Below are 21421 nucleotides of genomic sequence, written 5' to 3'. Positions count from 1 at the left end.
TAAAAAAAAATAATTCTAACTGTATCATCCCCCCCTTGTCATTTTGGGTGCCAACAAATAACAAAAAGCATAGCTTAAGCTCAACAGTCCGACCAATAATCACTTATATAATTTACAGTTTGGCACATCCAAACTGAATCAACAATTACCATCAACAGTCATACCCCTTAAGACCTTAGCTAATGTTAGCAATACATTTCGGTTAAACAAAGAAACCGCAGTTACGTAAAATAATTGACAATAAGACAATTATGTAATAATTGTTATAGGCCTGTCTATACTATATATACTATATCATATCTGCAGTGGTTTTAAGGTCAGTTTGACAACATATTTAATCCCTCTAATCAAAGGTTGTCTTTGCAGGTGTTTGTTGGCTTTCCTCTGGGGAAATCATCTTCCCACCATGGACAATTTCTTGTAGGATGTTGCGTGTGTGCATGCATGTGTGTGTGTGTTTTTGTATTTGTTCATGTGTAAGGGCAGGCTTGGCTTACTATGAACTGACACACACACACACACACACACACACACACACACACACACACACACACACACACACACACACACACACACACACACACACACACACACACACACACACACACACACACACACACACACTCCCTCCCAGGGATCCAAAGATCCTAGGGGAGGGGATTTTGTTGAAGTGTCCTTGAAAGTGATGGGTGCCCAGAGGGTCTGAGGAACACAAACAGGGCATGTTAATATGTGTAGAAAGGGTCATCTTAGGTTACACGCTGTTGCCAAACATCCTTGCGTCTCCCCACTACCCAGCCAATCACAGTCAAGGACTCAGTGATGCAGTGCCCCTCTTACTGGAGGGATTCCTAGGAACTGCCGCGTGACGATGCTGGCTTAAACAACCCAGAGTCTCTCCTGTCTCTCTCACACCTCCTTCTCCTCCTCCCGTTCTCTGCCCCAGGGTTCCTTTTCTCCCAGCTTTTTACGAGGTGCATCCGCCGCTTGTGTTTGAACAGAAGGTGAACTAGCGCCATCCACACTGCTCCCACAAGACTGGCTGGCTCTATAGACAGCAGACAGAGTCATCATCCAGCCCTCTTTCTCTCCTCCTCCCTCTTTCCTCCAAACCAAGCTCCACCTCTCACTTTCCCTCCCTCTTTCTCTCTCCCTCTTTCTCTCTCTCTCTCTCCCCCCCTCTCTTTCTCTCCCAGCCTCACACTAACATACACAACACACACACACACACACACACACACACACACACACACAAACACTCCCTCTCACTCCAAGACTATCTTCTCCTACTCCAGATGAGCGTGCCTTCTTGTCAGGGTGAGCAGATTTGGAGCTGAAGGTGTGCTGTTGTTGCCAGGTAAGAGCGCACATTTCCTCTTTGGGCTACCACAGAAGTTACAAAGAAATGGGGTGTCCCTTGTTGGTTTTGTGGGTGTGTTTTTCTGGCAGGTGTGTGTTGATGTATCGGTGTCTAGGTGACATTATCAGGAAGGGTGGGTGCTTTGAGGGTGCCACAGGGGAAGTACACTTTGCTACAACTCTCAACACCTCTCCCACGACACAGTTTTTGGCGCCCGTTTTCGCCATGCCTTTAATCGACATGAGCATTGAAAGGCTTTTTGTGTTGGCATGTTTGCTGTGAAACTGCTGTAGGTACAGGGTGGAGCGTAGCTGGCAATATCAGATCCGCGACAACATATAGAGCATGTCTCTGGTTGCGAGGGGAGACCACGGTGTGGATGTGTGGGCGGATGGAGAGACGAGGAGGGGAGGGGAATGGAGAAGGAAGACGAGCAGCTGCTTTCATCCCATGGAAGCTAATCCCTCCGTTTGTTCACCTCGCTCCATCAGATAAAATAGGCCGGCTGTGGCTCTAGTGCCCTCTCCTCCTTTTTTTTCTCTCTTTCTCCACTCTTCTCCATCCTTCAGTTGTGATGGGTTTATCTTGGGCAGGGAGGAAAGAGGCAAGCTATTGATTCGGAAATGAGCTGTAATGCCATTTAAAAAGAGAACAAAAATATCCCTCTCTGACTTTTCTCCTGCATGCTTTTGTTCCTTTCTGTACCATATGCTGATAATCTAATATACAAACTCAGCAGTGATAATGAATTCCTGCTCATAGTCACAATCTTTTAAGCTTAGGAATCTATGCAGTGAGCAGATACAATTGTAAAAGCCACTTGAGTTGCATACATTATACAATATCTCTGCTATTTTTGTGATTGGCGGGAACTCCCTGTGCTGTAAAGGAGGCTTATCACCTCCCACAGGTTCACTGACAGATTGCCGAATGGCTACTGCACAGTGCACATGGAATGGATGGCTCCTGGCTCTTGGCAAACACGTCAAGCAAATCCGTGGTGATTGTAGTGTGGCTTCGCTGACAAACAATGTATCGTTAAAAGATGGGTGGCCTATCACCTCTCTCCTACTCCCGGATTACCTAATATCTTAGGCAGGATCAGCCAATGGGAGAGAAAGAAAAGTGAGAGGAGGGGAGTGGGCTGGGGTTGCTCAGGTGTTGCTGTTTAGCCCAGCGCTTGGAATACATTAACCAGGAAGCTCCCGTGTGTCAAACTGTTACCAGGTGATGGAGGGAGTGAGAGCGAGGCAGCACTCCATGCTTTTCCCCCACCCAAGTCTAAATGACCCCTCAGCTCATTTCCCAAGGCAGAGCTTATGTTTACATACTCTCTGGGAGCTTCTGCAGATGCTCCATTTCATAAGCACTAACTAAATCAGACAGGCCGAGGCTGTGCCTGCACTGATGGATGCAGCATGGACTCTTGGCTGGCATTAGCTTTTTGAAACCCATAAAGGCTATTTTTCATGTTTGGTGTTCAGGGAACCCTGACTGAGTGTAATCATTGACCAGGACTTTTTTTTTTTATTTTATTTTATTGTGTTATGTCAGGGAGTGGTGGCCTAGGGTTTAAGGAAGCGAGCTTGGGACCGGGAGGTTGCTGATTCAATCCCTAGACCAGCACACCAACAAAAAAAATTCTTAGGCAGGATTACAAATTGCTGTAAACTAAGAATGCTTTCAAAAATATAGATGATTTTTTTTTTTATCGATTTACAAAATGCCAAGTGAGCGAACAAAAGAAAAATCTAAAATCACATCAATATTTGGTCTTACTACTGTTTGCCTTCAAACCAGCATCAATTCTTATAGGTACTTGCAAAAAGTCAGGGATTTTGTAGGATAGTAGTCAGGTGTATAATCAAACAATTATAGTATATAGGTAGTTATACTGCACCAGCAAGGTCTCTCCCAGACAAATATTTCAAAGCAGACTGGTGTTTCAAGATGTGCTGTTCAAGCTCTTTTGAAAAAGCACAAAGAAACTGTAACGTTTCTTTGTGACGAAGTGGTCAGCCAAGGAAACGTAGTGCAGCAGATGAAAAACACATCAAGCTTATTTCCCCTTCGAAATTGGAAGATGTCCAGCAGTGCCATCAGCGCCGAACTGGCAGAAACCAGTGGGACCCCGGTACACCCATCTACTGTCCGGAGAAGTCTGGCCAGAAGTGGTCTTCATGGAAGAGTTGCCGCCAAAAAGCCATACCTCCGACATAGAAACAAGGCCAAGCGACTCAGCTATGCACAAAAACATAGAAACTGGGGTGCAGAAAGATGGCAGCAGGTGTTCTGGACTGATGAATCAAAATTTGAAATATTTGACTGTAGCAGAAGGCAGGTTGTTCACCGAAGGGCTGGAGAGCGGTACAATAGTGAAGCATGGTCGAGGTTACTTGCAAGTTTGGGGCTGCATTTCTGCCAATGGAGTTAGAGATTTGGTCAGGATTAATGGTGTCCTCAATGCTGAGAAATACAGGCAGATACTTAACCATCATGCAATACCATCAGGGAAAGAAGGTAAAGAAGAACAAGAAGTCCTGGAAGTGATGGCATGGCCCCCACAGAGCCCTGATCTCAGCATCATCGAGTGTGTCTGGGATAACATGAAGAGACAGAAGGATTTGAGGAAGCCTACATCCACAGAAGATCTGTGGGTAGTTCTCCAAGATGTTTTAGGAATAACCTACCTGCCGAGTTCATTCAAAAACTGTGTGCAAGTGTACCTAGAAGAATTGATGCTGTCTTGAAGGCAAAGGGTGGTCACACCAAATATTGATTTGATTTAGATTTCTCTTCTGTTCATTCACTGCATTTTGTTAATTGATAAAAATAAATTTTATATATATATATAAAATTTATTTTGCAGATATTGACAACCAAACAAGTGACCAGTCAGCGGTCACCGTAGGTGTCGTCATGTTTTATCAGGTTTGTTAATGAGAAGTGCAGTACAGGCCCAATTAGTCCTAAACCTGATGTCCGAGCAATACTAATCTTTTGTCTGGGCCGAGTAATCCTCTGTGAACTTTTCAAAAAGCCAAAAGAAAGGATTAAAAAGGCATCTGCCAAGATTACTTTGCATTTGGCTGATGCCTCTCACTTATGATCAGTTTATTATGCCTCTGCGTTGGCGACAGCCATGGCTGAAGGGATTGTTTTCGGGGTTGTCCGTACATCCTATTCTTGTGAACGCGATATTTTATGACCCCCTTGAGAGAATCTCTTAAGATATGCACAAGCGTCCACTTGGACTCGACGACGAACTAATTAGATTTTGGAGGTCAAAGATCAAGGTCAGTGTGACCTCACAAAACGCATTTTTGGCCGTAACTCAAGGATTCCTACGCTAAATATAACATTTCACACAAACGTCTGGTAGGAAATAATGATAAAGGGATGACATTTTATACCTAAAAGGTCATAGGTCAACTTCACTGTGACATCATAATGTTCTGCAAAACCACTTTTCTGGCCATCATTCAAGGCCATAACTCAGGAACAGAAGGGGAGACGTTTGGTCAGATACTGAATTGGTGACACTAATCTTGGGTCCCTACCTCGGTGGTTGTATAGAGTGTGTGTGTGTGTGGCAGCCATGTTTCGCCAAAAAAATACACTTAATACCTTTTTATTATAGTGCCTCAAAGTCTTGACTATATGTATTTTGAGTTTGGACAGACATCAATGTAAACTGCAACTTGACTGGCTGGCAGAGAACCACAAGGTGGTAATTGTAGTTAGAAAATGGGGGGAATGAGGGGAGTGTAAGTGTAGCAGTGTAACAGAAGCAGCAGGACAGAAAAATAATGAGATAGGATTTGTTTCTGCAATACAAAATGGAGGACATTAAATAGCATCTGTGTTATGATTTGACCTTGTGTGGCCATTTGGTAGTGGGTGCCTGTGAGGAGGGACATGCCCAGATCAGTGACACTATCAACACAGAGAGCGACTCGTGCTGGGGGAGATGGATGCCTCTGGACTAGTTTTCCTGCTCTTCTTTCTGGGTGTGTTCTCCATGGCCAAGTACCTTCCTATAATCATCTTCTCATCCTTTTACCATCACAATCATTGGAAGTATAGATAAATGCAATGCACAATAGCCTAACAATGTGGTGATGGATTACAGGATTATACTTTTTTTAAGGAGCTCAGTCCTACATGAAATAATGAGTTCCTTTTTGGAGTTGATTATTGATTGACTATTAATTACAGTCCAGTCACTATTACTGTGCCACTGCTACAGTAGGTCAGTAGGTAAGTAGTATGCAATCCAGCTGACCTTGAAATGAGAACCAGCAAAAGACACTACAATCAATTATTGATAAATCATTCACATTTTAAACTGCATATGTTCAGCTGCAGAAAGAGAGAGGCAGCTTTCTGTGTTAAACAAACTAATGCTAAGAATGACACAAAGTTCATATGCATCACTCCTCAAATGTACTTCTTCTAGGGCTGTGCAATTAATTTCATTTTTAATCGTGATTAGGTTTTCTGCTCCTAACGATCACAAAAACAATGTAATCGAGAAGAACGATTATTTTGCACATTATGTATTTTATGCACATAAATGCAACATCTGTCCAAAAGTCAATGAGTAATCGTGATGTCAATATTGACCAAAATAATTGAGAGTATGTTCTTTTCTATAATCAAGCAGCCCTAACGTCTTCTATCATTAAGAATGAAGTCTAGCTAAATTAACTTGAACAGTGTTTCGATTTCTCCGAATAAACACGACTGCACACAGTTTTCTATTAACTGTGTTTGTTTTCTTCATGGAAATGAAATATTGAACAGCGCCCGTTAGCCAGCCAGCGTGGCATCACTGACTGAGATCATTTTCTGCAATGTTGTTTTGCAAATTAACCTTTAGTGCATGTACATTGGATAAACATATTTTCATATGCCTTCTAAATCTCTCCTCAAGCTTGAAAGCAAATCTCCTTGTATCCCGTCTTTTCTATTGAAGGCTTAAAATGTGAGTCAAGTTTGTTCACAAAACAAGGGAGATTGTTGTGCATAATTCAAACTCTGATTTATTGGTCGAACACAATTAAATAAACTTAATAAAAAAAAAAAAAAAAAAAAGAATTGATTTGACCTGAATTGATTTTCTTGACAATGACAGCATATTATGTTCATGCTCGACCCAGACATTTCAATCATACTGATCATTTCTGGCCAAAATCCTATTAAATGCTTCATGATCAACCTACTCCAACATACTTTAGGGAGAGTTCCAAATGCTTTCAGTGTCTTTTGGCACTTGTAGCACTTTGGTCAGAATCAACCTCAGGACTCGACATTAAGGCTTGTCTGGGACAAGTGGATTTTTTTGTAGGGCAAGTAGAAGAGAAATTGACTTGCCCCACTGGACAAGTTAAAACTCAAACAAAATAAAATGCCATGTTACTTCACGTTATGTGGCACTCATTACGTCTATTTTACCGATTTGAAACCAATACATTTCTTTTCCCATAATCCATCGAACCGTCGGTCCAAGTAATAATCGCCCGGGGTTTATACATTTTTACCTGCATCAGAAGAACAGTGGTGGAGACTGGAATGGAGAGTGATGTTTCTTCAGGCTCCACAGCCTGGCCAAGTGCTAGGGAAAGCACCAAGAACAATTAACCTTACAACAACGGCACCATACGAGTTAAAAATGGAAAGAAAATTTGTGAACAGCTGGAGAGATGAATTTGACTGGGTGAAGAAGTAGTAATGTTCTGTGGCGTCTGCCGGGGGCAACCCAACTTGGCTGACTAATAAGTGACGTTAGCTAGCTAGCGTAGACAGCTGTGTACCTAGCAAGCATTAACAGCATTTCTATCGGTTAAATGTATGTAGTTAAATATCGGCTAATATTCAACTGAAAAAAAACAAAACCCCTCCATCGTGCGAGTGCCAAAACACTCCATTGCAACCAGTGTTGTATAAAGTACTAGAAAGCAATACTTGAGTAAAAGTACAAGTATCGTACTAGAAAAAGACTTCGGTAGAAGTGAAAGTTACCTTTTAGAATATTACTTAAGTAAAAGTCTTAAAGTATCTGATATATATTGTACTTAAGTATCAAAAGTAATTTTCTGATATTTAATTTACTTAAGTATTTGAAGTAAAAGTTTTTTTTTTTTTTTTAAAAGCAAGCGGTTAGAACTTTTATTGTGGCTTTCTTATAGTAAAGCATAAAGCATATTCAGGGTTCCCATATCTTCTTAATCTCACTCATCAAATCAAAATCACATTCTTTTCTAGGACTTTTCAGGCACAATTCTCTTAAGTTCAAAGAACACACAGCAGATTTTTAGAGCTGACATCAATGTACAGAAACATTTCTTGCAACACAGGTGTATGACGTTCTCTTCACCACTACCCTGTTCAGCGAGTTCACCACTATTGTCGGGGTGGTCGCAGGGCTCAACATAAAAAAAAAAATCCCCACTGGCCCCCGGGGCCAGTAGATCAGAGTTTTGCTGGCCCCTTGTACATTTTTACTTGCCCTGAAAGAAATATCATAGGTGTGATTGGAAAAGGACAAAAAAGCAGGAAAATATACGCCGCACCTATGCTTTAGAAAATGGTTCTAACCCAGCTAGCCACTGCCACTGGATGATGTGCCATTAGCAGCAAAGCTAGACCAGGGGTCATCAACTACATTTTTCCAAGGGCCAGAATTTTTTTAAGCAGACACTCCAGGGGCCGGACTTTCAAATAAAGAAAATAAAATTATACCTAATACGCATCATCTTGTTTGATATTTTCACTTTCTTACTAAATTAATGCTATATTTTTTACATTAGTAAGCAAATCTCTTAAAACATGGAAAATCCATAATGATAACTAGCTACTTAACTAGAAAATGATCTCAGATTAGTCCTGTATGCCTAATTTGAAAGAAGACAATTCTGTTCCTAAATAATACAACCGGCAACATCGTCAAGAATGAAGAACGCGTCATTCACGTGCATATTAAGTAGCCACATGTATTTGTTTTGGTCTTAAAATACATCCATAGGTTTACCGCTCCAGCGGAGAGGATGGCTCGTTTAGACAGCAGCTACGTTTACAAGAGTTTGTCCAAAGTTCAAGATTGGTTGAAAATTAAGACAGTTAGACTGCAAACTGACATCTTTCATTTTAGCTCATTTGTAAAGTCGCTATTTGCAGAGTAGAGCTGTGTTTGCACAGCGCGGTGGATGAGAGTGGACAGCGCAGACGGAGATATGGGTTTCTACGTGTTTCTGCCTGTAGAACAGGTACGTGGGTTATTGATAAGTATTGACTCTTTAATCGTGGAGGTTTTGTTGTTGGCTACCTACTTACAGTAACGAGTGTAGCGTTAGTTCATCTGTGCCATCGGCGGTAAATAATCCACGGTAACGTTTCCAGTCAGTAGGCTACATGTGCTGCGTGAAGTAACACACACACCAGTGACTGTGGCTGCAACCAGCCCGACATACGTTTTTACTGGCCCCGGGCCATCAGGCCATTGCTTATGTCGAGCCTGGTCGTGTACGATAACGGGAGGTCCTCCAGTAGGTGCTCATGCTTCCATGGCGGTTTCAGTTGTGCGTCCTCTTCCTCCTTTAGCAACAAACAAGCGCTGAAATAGAGCATGCGGCGTGCGGAGCGTGCGTAATGCAATCTAGGAGCAGTGATTCGCCAAACCTCCCTTATTGCAGTCGTACACATTTCTTCCAATTTTATTTTTTAGTAACGAAGATGCTTAGTGGAAATATAACTGAGTAAAAGTATACATTTTATCTAGGAAATGTAGTGGAGTAAAAGTGAAAGTTGACATAAATTTAAATAGCGAAGTAAAGTACAGATACGTGAAATTTCTACTTAAGTACAGTAACGAAGTATTTGTACTCCGTTACATTACAACACTGACTGCAACAAGCCTTAATGACTTCCATCCAGTTGCACTCACCCCCATCATTATGAAGTGTGAGAGGCTGGTCCTGGCCCATCTCAAGACCTGCTTACCACCTTCACTGGACCCCTTCCAATTCGCCTACCGTCAGAACAGGAGCACAGAGGATGCCATCCCTACGGCACTTCACTCTGCCCTGTCCCACATTGACAATAGCAACACCTATGTGAGAATGCTGTTCATTGACTTTAGTTCAGCATTCAACACCATCATCCCCTCCAAACTGATCACCAAACTCAGTGAACTCAGCATCAATACCTCCCTCTGTAACTGGATTCTGGACTTCCTAACCAACAGACCTCAGTCTGTTAGGTTAGATAATCATACCTCCTCAACAATCACCCTGAACACTGGTGTACCACAGGGATGTGTGCTGAGCCCTCTCCTTTACTCCCTCTTCACCTACGACTGCACACCTGTACATGGCTCTAACATCATTGTAAAGTTTGCAGATGACACTACGGTGATTGGTCTCATCAACAACAACGATGAGATGGCCTATAGGGAGGAGGTCCAGCACCTATCATCATGGTGCACTGACGACAACCTGGCTCTCAACACCAAGAAGACCAAAGAGCTCATTGTGGACTTCAGGAAGTCTAAAGCTAGCACACACACCCCCATTCTCATTAACGGGACTGAGGTGGAGCGTGTCACCAGCTTCATGTTTCTGGGTGTCCACATCTCTCAGGACCTCTCTTGGACCTTCAACACTTCTACCCTGATCAAGAAGGCTCACCAGCATCTCTTCTTTCTGAGGAGACTCAAGAAGGTCCACCTGTCTCATCAGATCCTGGTGAACTTCTACCAATGCACCATCGAGAGCATCCTTACCAACTGTGTCACAGTTTGGTATGGCAACTGCTCTGCCCATGACCAGAAAGCACTGCAGAGGGTGGTGAAAACTGCCCAACGCATCACCAGTTCCTCACTCCCCTCCATCGAGACCATCCAGGGCAAGCGATGCTTGCGTAAGGCGCGCAGCATCATCAAAGACTGTTCTCACCCCAACCACAGCCTGTTCACCCCACTCCCGTCCGGGAGGCGTCTCAGGTCTCTCCGCACCCGTACCAGCAGGTTCAGAGGAAGCTTCTTTCCTGTGGCTGTCACCCTACTGAACTCTTGCTCTGCATCCTGGTGACAATTTAACATACTAAGCCCTAAGATCCTCCCCATAGCTTGTATTGCTAGGCTAACTGGTGTCAGTGGTTGTTTTAAAGGCCTGACACTGATAAACTGATTATGCTGGTCTAAGTCCTGATTTTAAGCTCAGTGTTTGACAGGGTGTATAGAACTCAGACCGCTTGATATCTGTAGACCCACCGAGATAAGACTCAGATTACATGATCAATTCACATGCACATGCTCTCACAAATGCACAATGCACACATACACGTTCTATTGACAGAGCTAAACAGAGACACCTACATATTTTTACAGAAATAATACCATTTAAAGTAGGTAGTTTTTGTTTTGTACTTGCAGCAACCATGCCATAGGCAAAGAAAAGAAGGCCAACTTTTAGAAAAAAAACCTTGTTTGATCATTGCACTACACAAACATTACAGAAATATAATATATAATAAATAATTTGGCACCAAAAATGTCACCTAAACTTCAATGGTATTCAATCACACAGCTTATTTGACAGAGTAACATCACATGGTGTACAGCTGTTGAATTTCAATGAGCATGAGTGGGTCTTTTCCTCACCATACCACAAAGCTTATAAGGATGTTTTCATTTGTGCAGAAGAACCAAAGCATTGTTTGGTTTGCGACAAAAGACCATTCTTCCAGCTGTATGCGACTGCATTTAAATTCATATTTATCAGCTGCAACTTGGTCAAAACGGTTGCCGTTAAGTTGCAGTGAGTTGGAAAGGATCAGCGGCACAGTCGGAACAATGTCTAATGAAGCCAGTCAGAAAACAAGTCTGTGTCTGATATGTCTGCCTCGGTTTGCAGTCTGCTTAATTAAATACACATAAGTTGAATGGCTTCAGAGTAGTCCGAGTAAATTAATGTTACAATGGCTTCATTCAGGTTTGCAAGTATTTGCAAAAAAATATTATTACAGGATGTTATTAATTTTGACTGCCTGTCATAAATGTACAATAGCCTATACAAAGTGTAATTAAGGAGGCTTTATTTCATGGCTGTCTGTCAGAAATTTTCATTTACAGAAGTTATCTTCGGTGATTTTATAGCAAAACTTCCAGTCTGAAAGCTGTAATTTTAAAATCCCCTTTAGGGGGAAATTGCTTTTGCCCTCCTACAATTTTTTAATATCCTGATTCATACTTAGGGCTGGTAAAACGCATCATCTACCCATAACATTTCTCCTGCCGCTGCCCGAAGGTGCTTTATGGGGAAGTTATTAGAGATTAATACCATCTGGGTGTGTGGGACTGCTGAGGGGAGAGAAGCCCTGCCCTGTGTGCTCCATGTCTGTTCTCCGGATACCCTTCCTCGCCTCTACATACTGTAGTAGGTGAAACATCCCTTTTGCCTAATGAAGGAGTATATTAATTATTACTGAAGGGCACACAGGTTTCAATGTTTCATGAAAAAAAGGCCACTATTACCTTCCTGTGCTTACCTGAAACTCCCATGCACATCCACCCAGCCCTAAAGACACATGGGGGCATCCCATGATGCACCTGCTGATATAAAGGCAGTGACTTAGTAGAAAAGAAAATAGAGGAGGAAGTGGCACCTTACCTCCAGGATAATGTCAATGATAACCTAACCAACTGCTGTTCTTTGTGTAATTGTCTTTTTGGCTCACATTGTTCAGTTTGTATGTCTGAAATGATTAGATTAGAGGGGCTCAATGATGGTCCCCTGTTGATTTAACCATTCTGTAAGTGTCAGCATGGAGATGAGCCTGGAATCCAAATCACTAGTGTCCACTCTTCAGCCTATTTTCCATTCATGAGTTTATAAGAGTATCACAAAGGCAAATGCATCAACTTAGGCAAAATGACGCATTCACAACTCAAGCATCATGATGCGTCTTATCTAAGGCAGAAAGGCTAATTGTTTGTTTACAAGCTCACAATTCTCAAGCGACTCCCGTCGGTGTCCCCAGAATTTCAGCCTTTTCTGTGACCCCTCGTTCTGCTACCTATGTCCTAGTAAGTTGCCTCTTGGCTCTGTTACAGTTCACTCGCTGCTTCTAGGCGCCCTCGGAGGATGCATGAGTCATAAAGCAACACGACACCCAGCAGTGTGTGCAAGATGCATATAGATACATGCGCATGCTGAAAAAAAAAAAAAAAGAAAGAAATTAAATTGAGTGTTATCCTGCACTGCCCTGTCCGTGACACAAATGACCTTGGAGGATTTAATATGTGTCAAAATAATTTCAACATGTGATGGAAAGCATGCATAGTTCGACAATGCTGCTGTAATGTTTTGCTACAAATCAAGATCATTGCATGCTTATTAAATTCATTTTGGATGAATTAAATGTAGAGGCACAAAGTCCGCATTACAGCCTTAATATTTTCAAGTGACCCTACTGTGAAGATGATTTAATTCTTCTCTCTAATACAGCAAGGCAAGCGGGGTCATTAGCTGTTGAACCAGTGAGTCCTTGTCCCCCTGTTGGACAGGAACCCCCCTCCTACAGTGTGGCTCAGCCCTGCTGGGAAAAAGAGATTGCGAGGGAACGCCGAGTGATAAGGAAAAGGCATTCCTTCCTCTGACCCCACCTTTTCTCATCTCTGGCCCCAACGATTCTCCATTACTGTTAGTCGAGCGGCATGTGCCCTCTGCTGCCGACCGCTGAGATTTGCCTCTGATGCAAACATCCTTGTTTGTCGCCATGGCAACCAAGTCTCCTGTCTGCTGTAGGTTTTCATGCCAGCCGCCTCCCCCATGCTCTCCCTCACCCATTAGCACTGTACTGTAGATGCCATGTGCGAGCTCTGTACACCGTTCTACGCGGTCCGTCTAGTTATCTTCATAAGCTGCTGTCATGACACCGCACTGCTGTCCCTGCACTGCTGTCCCTGCCCTCCTTCTTGCGGTGGTCCTCTTTTTTTTATTTATTTATTTTTTTGCTCAAAAACGTTGCATAGTATTACACCTTCAACTACAGGAATGCTTTCACTTGAGAGAACTACCATCCGGCACTGCCAATTGCTGGAATAATGGTACAACCAGCAGAAGCCCACAGCTCAAAACACGGAGAGATATACCAGCAAGTGGCCTCAATTTCCACTCCGGTTTACTCTACAAACCCCTTCATCCTTGAAAAATGGAGCAGCCTGACATGTTTGGGGCTCCCATGAAGGATGATGCAAATGTGGAGGCATAAAGGTCCATGCTGTGCAGAGTTCATTCTCAAAGCCAAGCTTATTGGGGGGCAGACAGAGGCCTTTCTTCCACAACATGTCCACCCAGTCAGACAAAAAAACACTCATTACCACAGCGCCACGGGGTCCAACCCAGCCCACTTGGGGATAATAACTAGGCATCTGCTTAAATTTGATATAATGCTGGCGTACTGGGTAGTCTGGAGTCTACGATAGTGGCAGAAATTATTGTGGTATCTTAAACTGTTCGACTCCTGCACTTTGCTGCTAAAGCATTTGAAGCAACCCCGCTCTGTTATTCATACCAGAGGGTTCAATGTGATCTTTACAATGAAGCCTCAGGGTAAACTTACAATATTTTGAGAGGATGATTACCCATATTTACTGCTCTGTAGAGAACCGAGACCTAAGACTATCATGATAATGAGTGACTTTCCCCCTCTGTTTGATAGGTTGGGCTTGAGGCTTGAGGAGCCATTTTGCTGCTGGTGAAATTTCAGAGATTACATTTGCTGTTCCTTATCTCCTAAGTTAACTCATTACCTTGACATCCTTCTTTCTCTCCCTGGGAACAGACTGGCCTTGAATTTCTAATGAAACCTGGCTGTCCCCCTCACGTCCCATATGCACAACCAGAGATTCAGCGCAGGTCTTTAACTCTTGGGCTTGTTCTTGCCATCGATTTTCACTCCATAGCCAGATGAATAACCTTAAGATGGGGAGCGAAAAATTAGAGAGAATGGGGGGGGAATAGAATGCCTCCTATGTCTGTCTGTGTCTCCTCTGACATGAAATAAATTGGCTGCATTTGTTTTTTCAGTTTTTTAGCATGGTGGCAAAATCATCAAAGCTATCCTGAAAAATGGGCCCGGTGCCGTACAATTGAAGAAATTTCCTTATTGTCGTTGTATTTGTTGTCGCTGTGTGCACCAGTAAAGTGGAAGTGTGTTGAGGTAATACAGTGCTGTTGGCCAACAACTTGGTGAGTAAATTCCATCTCTTGGACATATTTGCTGCAATAGGGGCCTGGAGGTCAAGCTGTCAACTAGCATTGTCATTCTTTATCTGCTGTAGTATCTCAAACCAGCTTGAGAGATACAATGTGCAAAACAGTTCCCTTAAAGTCGACCATGGTTACTCTCTAAATTGGGTTCAATCAAACAAACTAGGCGAAACATTTCAGTTCTGTCAATCACATCCTTTCCTTGAAGCTTACACTAATTGCAAATGCAAATTGCCTAAGATTATGAGTTTGCACCCGCTGTAGGGTTTGGTGATTGCGAGTTGTGATAATGATGGATTTCCTCACATTCATTTCTTAAACCTTGTTAATAAAGAGGCAGCCACTTACAAATGTGGATTATGCATGCATTGTGCATTGCAAAACAAACTCTGCAAGTGTGACGCCATTAACGACAAGTATTCCAATTAAAAGTGGTAGCCGACTGCAGTTTATTCAACCTTTAATGCTGCCAAATCAAAAAAAGATGAAATAACAAATTTAGATCTGTTGATTATCTCAAATAAATGGGTTATTGTTTCCAGAATGATGTGCTAATGTCATTTACCAACATTGTATTAGGTTAGAGACCGAGTTAGATACCACGTGGGGTAAGTGAGAAAATAAAATTTGGTTTATGATTTTGGTGAACTAACCCTTTTTTAAGTCCCTATTGATCTGTTTTGCTTCTCCCCTGTGGCTCCTGCCACTGAGGCTTGGGATTCTTTTAGTCTGGTGTCCAGTGTGTTTTTCTCTGGAGGACAAAGGGTGACATTGACCATGTATGTTGGTGAAAATCATTTGGTTATTAATAACCAATGCTAGTGGCGTTTTATGAAGATTAAAGAGGTAACTATAACCAGAAACGGAGTACAACAACAGTGGTTGCAGAGGAGCAGCAACAAAGGCAGCTGAAGGAAAATGAGGATTTAGAAGCCATGTGATCAGTTGTGAGGTGCAGAGATCCTCTAACGAGCTCAGCCAGTCGACTTACTTTGAAAAGCGCTGACAACATGTAAGCACAACGATGGCAACAACAGAGCCATGAAATAGAAAGCAAAAGCTTCTCCAGGAGGCAACACAACCAATTAGATTCCCCCCCCCACCATTCACACTGCAGTCCAAATTCTATGACGCACCTTTTGTACCACTTTTTTTTTTATTCTGTTTTTGTTGTAAAAACGCTTACATTTTTTGTCCAAAACCTAAAACCCTCTTAATCAGATGTGTCAAAAGTATTCACATTCATTACTCAAGTAGAAGTATAGATACTAGGGTTTGAAAAGACTTCTGTAGAAGTTGAAGTATCAACTCAAGCTTTTTACTCAAGTAAAAGTGTAAAAGTACTGGTTTCAAAACAAACTTAAAGTATAAAAGTAAAAGTAATGTAAGGCGGAAAAAATGCCATTAAGGACAAAAGCTTAGCCTGCTAAAGGCCAATAATAACTGTTATATTAAAATCATACCTGCAAACTCAGAAGGGCTGAAGAAGGTGACACATCTCTGAGTCTGTGTTTCTCAGACAACGGCAGCTACAGTCTGGTGTTACAGTCCTACAGTGAAATACGGACCCACTTTTACACCGTTTAGCTGTCAGCATTTTAACCGTGTTTACTCCAGCTGCTAGCTAGCGGTAGGCTAACGTTACCTGCTGTCGAGTGTAGTGTTAACTAGAGTCTCGTGCGGTGATGTTTCAGTTCCCTCTAATGTCCGTTTTCGGAGCATCAGAGAGAAGCGCAGGCATTTAAGTGGCACCTAAATAAGGCAACGAAATCCGCGTTGCTATTCGGTCCGGTAGATAACGGTCGTTAAGGCAGCGGTGCCGTATTAGCACTGGGTTTGTGCAGGTGCGATTGATCGCGTTAGGGCTCGGAGCAAAATTCTTTGCCTCGAAGCTTCGTTAAATCAATGTAATTAAGGTTGTACGGCTCACTGTGTTTCCGCACGGAGGTTTATTACTAGCACACAAGAGGTTTGCGCTACTGCGGACACAAGACTGACGGCCCATATTACAAATGAAGGAAGACGAAAATAGCGAGGGTCTAAAAGGGAGAGACAGGCAAGAGAAAACGACAGAAAGTTTGGGATCATTTTAAGCTGCAAACATGCTGCTACATCACCTCTGTAACAAACCTCCAGTGTACTCATCCATTCCACGGAGCCAACCCGACACAAGGTAGCTTACGTCTGCTGCTCTCGTCCACCGCGCTGTTTACACAACTAGCCTGCAGCATGCTATTTTGCTAATAGCGATGTTTTACACAACTAGCCTACAGCATGCTACTCTGCTAATAGCGATGTTTTACACAACTAGCCTACAACATGCTACTCTGCTAATAGCGATGTTTTACCAAGCTAAAACGAAAGCTGTCGGTTTGTAGTGTAACTTTTTATTAGTTTGCTTCTAATCTTTGGAAATGTAGCTGCTGCCGGAGACAAACCGGCTCCCCCCCCCCAGCATGGCTACTTAATATGCACGTGAATGACGTCATCATGCATTCTTTATTCTTTCTCCTCACCATAGATATAGCTATGCTCCTCACTGTGTATTTGGCTTCTGAAAATGTGTCCCCCAGAACATTGTAGTTGAGTAGCCCTGCTGTAAACCCTCTGGTCAGTGAACAGCTCTTTTGCATATCCAGTGCAAAGAGCCAGAGGCAAGAAGGGGAATTAGGTGAAAAATATTAACATTTGGGCCACCAAAAATGTACTATTGTAATGTATTTCTTTTTAAGGGTCTTGGAATTTGGCAATGCAATTTTTTGCTTTTTCTAAAAAAGGAAACCAGTCTTTTGTATATATACAAGCGACAGGTTATCTTTTTTTTAGTAAACAGCAATAATAAATATTTACTATTGCTGTTTACTAAGTATTTCTTACTAAGTATTTCTTATCCGATTAATCGATGGAATAATCGGTAGAATATTCGATTACTAAAATAATCGATAGCTGCAGCCCTAGATTGCGTACAAACCAATAGGGTGTCGGAATGGTATATGTTTATACTTCTCATCCAACCACAATCAAATTCACTCTATCCAGATGGCGCGATTTATCTGGATAGTTTTTTTTTTTTTTGTGTGTTTTTGAACGATGACAAGCCGGAATGAAGACAAGCCGAACTGAAATAGGAGTAACGAGGCTATTTTTAAATGTAAGGAGTAGAAAGTACAGATAATTGCGTGAAAATGTAAGGAGTAGAAGTAAAATGTCTGCTGTAAAATAATTACTCCAGTAAAGTATAGATACCCAAAATTTCTACTTAAGTAAGGTAACAAAGTATTTGTACTTCGTTACTTGACACCTCTGCTCTTAATATATTAGAATTTTGTTCTGTTTCACCATATAATAGAGAGAGACTGATTATCGGCCCTGCCCGATTAACGACCCGGTTTTTGACAGTTTGCAGATTATCTGCAACAGCGTTTTTATTTTCCTGATAATTTAATTAATTAAAAAGTGCGCTACTTTGGCTCGGCTACAGCTCTGTGTCTGTCCCCCAGCTTCGGTTTCACTCACCACTGAGTCTGACTTAATGTCCCGCCCACAACACTATCTGACTATCTTATACTGTGTATTATGTTGAAAGTTTCTAATTTATTAAATAATTGCTTAAAGCATTTAAACAACATTTTGTGTTGGAGTTTTAAACATTCTAAAATCTTAATTTTAAATGAAAGATTTTCCTTTTCACTGTAAATGCATATCGGTTCCATTTATTAACTACTAATAATCGGTATCGGTATCAGCCTTGAAAAACCAGTATCAGTCGATCCCTACTGTATACCATAAATGCAGGAAGCATAAGACACCTTGGCTCTTAAGAATAGGCGGTGAACCTATTCAGTGGCAGCAGGAAGGGCAAGGCTTGATGTCAGAGCATCACACCAGCACACACAAACATCCTCGCCTCACTCAGCCCTGCAGCACCTTTGGACCTGCTCACAGATTATGAGAAGCTTCAATCAATAACTTTGGAGCCCATCCTCCCACTCTGGCTGGCTAACCAGCTAAGAGCCCCTGTGGGGCCTGAGCACCAGACGAGCACAGACAGATATCCCTGCACTGGCTGTGGACCTGTTGCTCACATGTGTCATTGTTTGAAATCGATAGGAAGCATAGTTTTATAAAACCATAAACCCAACATCCTGAGCCATGGTTAGCAGATCTGAGAAGAGTGGGCGCAGTGAGACATCACAACCTCTGCTGCAACCTGAAATCTGGCTCTCCCTCTGGAGAATCAGACATGACGTTTGGCGGCCACCAAGTGTTGCGTAACCTACACTCGCAACAACACCTTCATCTGTAAATACCCAAGAATCGAACAATCAAGGATAGCTCAGGCGAGATAACACAGGTGAAACACAACTACATAAATGCTTTAGCCCTTAAATGCTTTATTTTGTTTAGAAATAAAGAAAAAGTCAACGTCAGCACAAATTAAATGTCTCACAATTCAACATGGCATCATGACTTTGCGTAAACCTACACATGTATACAGCAGATGTAAACCTACACACCACGTTGCGTGTTATTGCGAGAACGTGACATACTATCGCGAGAACAACGTCACACGTGTGTTTTTTAAAACAAAAAAAGGTTGGGTTTAGGAAAAGAACACAGGGAAAGGCTTTAGTAACACAAAAAAGCGACAAGAAACATTGGGGAAGGCTTTATACTACTACTACTCGCCACGGCGAAAATTCACTTGTAATGTAGGTCAATGGCAGGCGAATTGCGTTGATAAACACGCTAAAAAGTGATTATGCATCTTGATAACACTCCAAAATGGCATACGAATTGGCGTGTCATACATACGCCACTTCATGAGATCAGTCTGCACAATTTTAGTTTTTGAATAACTTGTGGACCTGCCGCTGAGCGTCAAACGGCAGCACACACATTGACGTGTTGATTTCTGAAGAGCTGTTAACATATCTTAAATGGCCTCGGTTCAACACTGGTGCACATGGATTTCAATGTTGCGCGCACACATTGTGTTGATAATTTGAGAAAAAAATAAGTAGATACTATACTTTGACCGGTCAGTCAGTGAAAAATGAATTAGATATGTTAGGAATCTTTTTTTGGAGAAGCTTAAAATCACAGAAATGTGTCCTGCCTCTGAACACCATTCTGTCCTCTCAGTAGCCCATTGTTTGCACACAGTTTATGTTATTGTGAGAAGCGGTTTGCTCTGCTCTCAGGAAAATATATCCTCTGGACAGAAAACACCCTCTTATCTCGCATCCTTACTGAAAATCACCAGTTGCTGATTGTCCCCGTATCTCAGAGGTGTGCCAGTAAATGATGTTGTCCCTCTGTGTTTTCTCACTGTCTCTTTCTGTGTACAGTAAACACAGTCAGTGACTCATGACTCCATCCCAAGCTTTGAGGTCACTACATACTAACTGGCTCTCTGTTTACCCTCAGTCTACCTCCTATCTCCTGCACTCCTCTTTGCTAGCTCTCCCCGTCTGACTCTGTCCACCAGTTTCTCTCTGGGTGTAATCCTTTCTCTGGATGCATATATCAAGAGATTTGGTGGAAAACACACAGCCACAGGACAATGTCTGGTTTGTTGAATTTGCAGGATGCATAGATGTTTAGAGCATGGAAATAAAGAAGCACACCGTATTTCACTGGCGTATAATATCATTAATTTAATGTCTGTTAAAATGGTCCCACAGAGGCTACATTGTTTTCTGCATTGACCTGCTTCGCCAACCCTCCGTTGATGTTTATTTGACATGGTTTGTGAGCTTGACGTTGTGCCTAGGAGACATCATTGCAGACTTCTTTGAATGACTGGAACTCAGACCAGATCTGTGTTAACATAACAAACATAATATTTATTGAATATGGCACAGATTCTTTAACAGAATTTGGATCATCAGGGGGTCTGCACAATTACTAAAGAGTCAGTAAATCCTGCTTTCCTGATTTTTGTGTTTTAAAACCAAGTGCTGAAGCCTAGTTGTTTTAAACAGGATTTGGTGTTGCTCAAAGGCTTAAAGGGGCAGTGACTCCCATAATCTGATACAGCCAGTGAACTAGTCTTTTAAATCTGAATCGATATGTACCTAAATACGCTGGATCTTAGGTCTTGGTGGTATGCCAGCATGTGGATCAAAATGACTCCTTGGCTGTTGATAGAAATAACTTGAGGCTCAGTTTGTCTGTGTAGAGCTGTGTTTTGTCCCATTTCAACCTTGTGGGAACTGCACTACTTTTTTACTTCCTATGAGGTCGACCTCCACAGGCCTGGAGATGCCGTCTGTCACGAATAGGAAGTGTGTTAATGACATGGTGGGATGGTGTTACCAAGAATAAATGACTTTCAAATGCTAAACAACCCCTAAACACATGCATTTATCATCGGTGACTCAGAGCAGGTGATGATATAATCCTTCCAAATGATGTAATATATGCATACAGATGGGTCACAAATTAAGAAAAAGCACTTTAATAAATAAGCGGAGAAACGTAATGAATGCAGATGCATCCATACAGAGCACAAGGGGTCACTTGATGGTTTGATGTGTATGAAAATGATGTGATTCTCAGCATCAGTTGAATACATACGGGAGATTTTGGCCCAACTATGTTAGACAGTGCTCTCCCCCACCATCTTCGAAACGCTGAATAAGCGAATATAATAAAAATGGTGTCCATCCTTCAGTAGAGTTCCAGAGACTCCAAGAATATGCTTGATTCTCGCAATAACACAAGATCACGCAAGAATCCATCTAGTCAGGCTTCAAATAATGCGTTTGTGTTCGAGCCACGG

At 42.2% G+C, this 21421-nt stretch overlaps 1 protein-coding gene across 4 annotated transcripts in view; it reads left to right on the top strand.

The window, feature by feature from the left end:
• Nucleotides 1–21421, top strand: part of syt1a (synaptotagmin Ia) — a 225276-nt gene that overhangs the window by 23437 nt on the left and 180418 nt on the right. For 3 of the 4 annotated variants that reach the window (XM_039792435.1, XM_039792434.1, XM_039792436.1), the window contains exon 1: nucleotides 1216–1357. The exons of the other annotated variant lie outside the window; for it this stretch is intronic. The gene's annotated coding sequence lies outside the window, so the exon portion shown is untranslated. Of the gene's footprint in view, nucleotides 1–1215; nucleotides 1358–21421 lie in introns of those variants that run through there. 4 annotated transcript variants of the gene reach the window in all.

This window comes from Perca fluviatilis, chromosome 23 (assembly GCF_010015445.1).
Source record: "Perca fluviatilis chromosome 23, GENO_Pfluv_1.0, whole genome shotgun sequence".
NCBI classification, from domain to species: Eukaryota; Metazoa; Chordata; class Actinopteri; order Perciformes; family Percidae; genus Perca; species Perca fluviatilis.
Note: the sequence above shows the minus strand (reverse complement) of the source record. Positions and strands in the feature narration are given on the sequence as shown.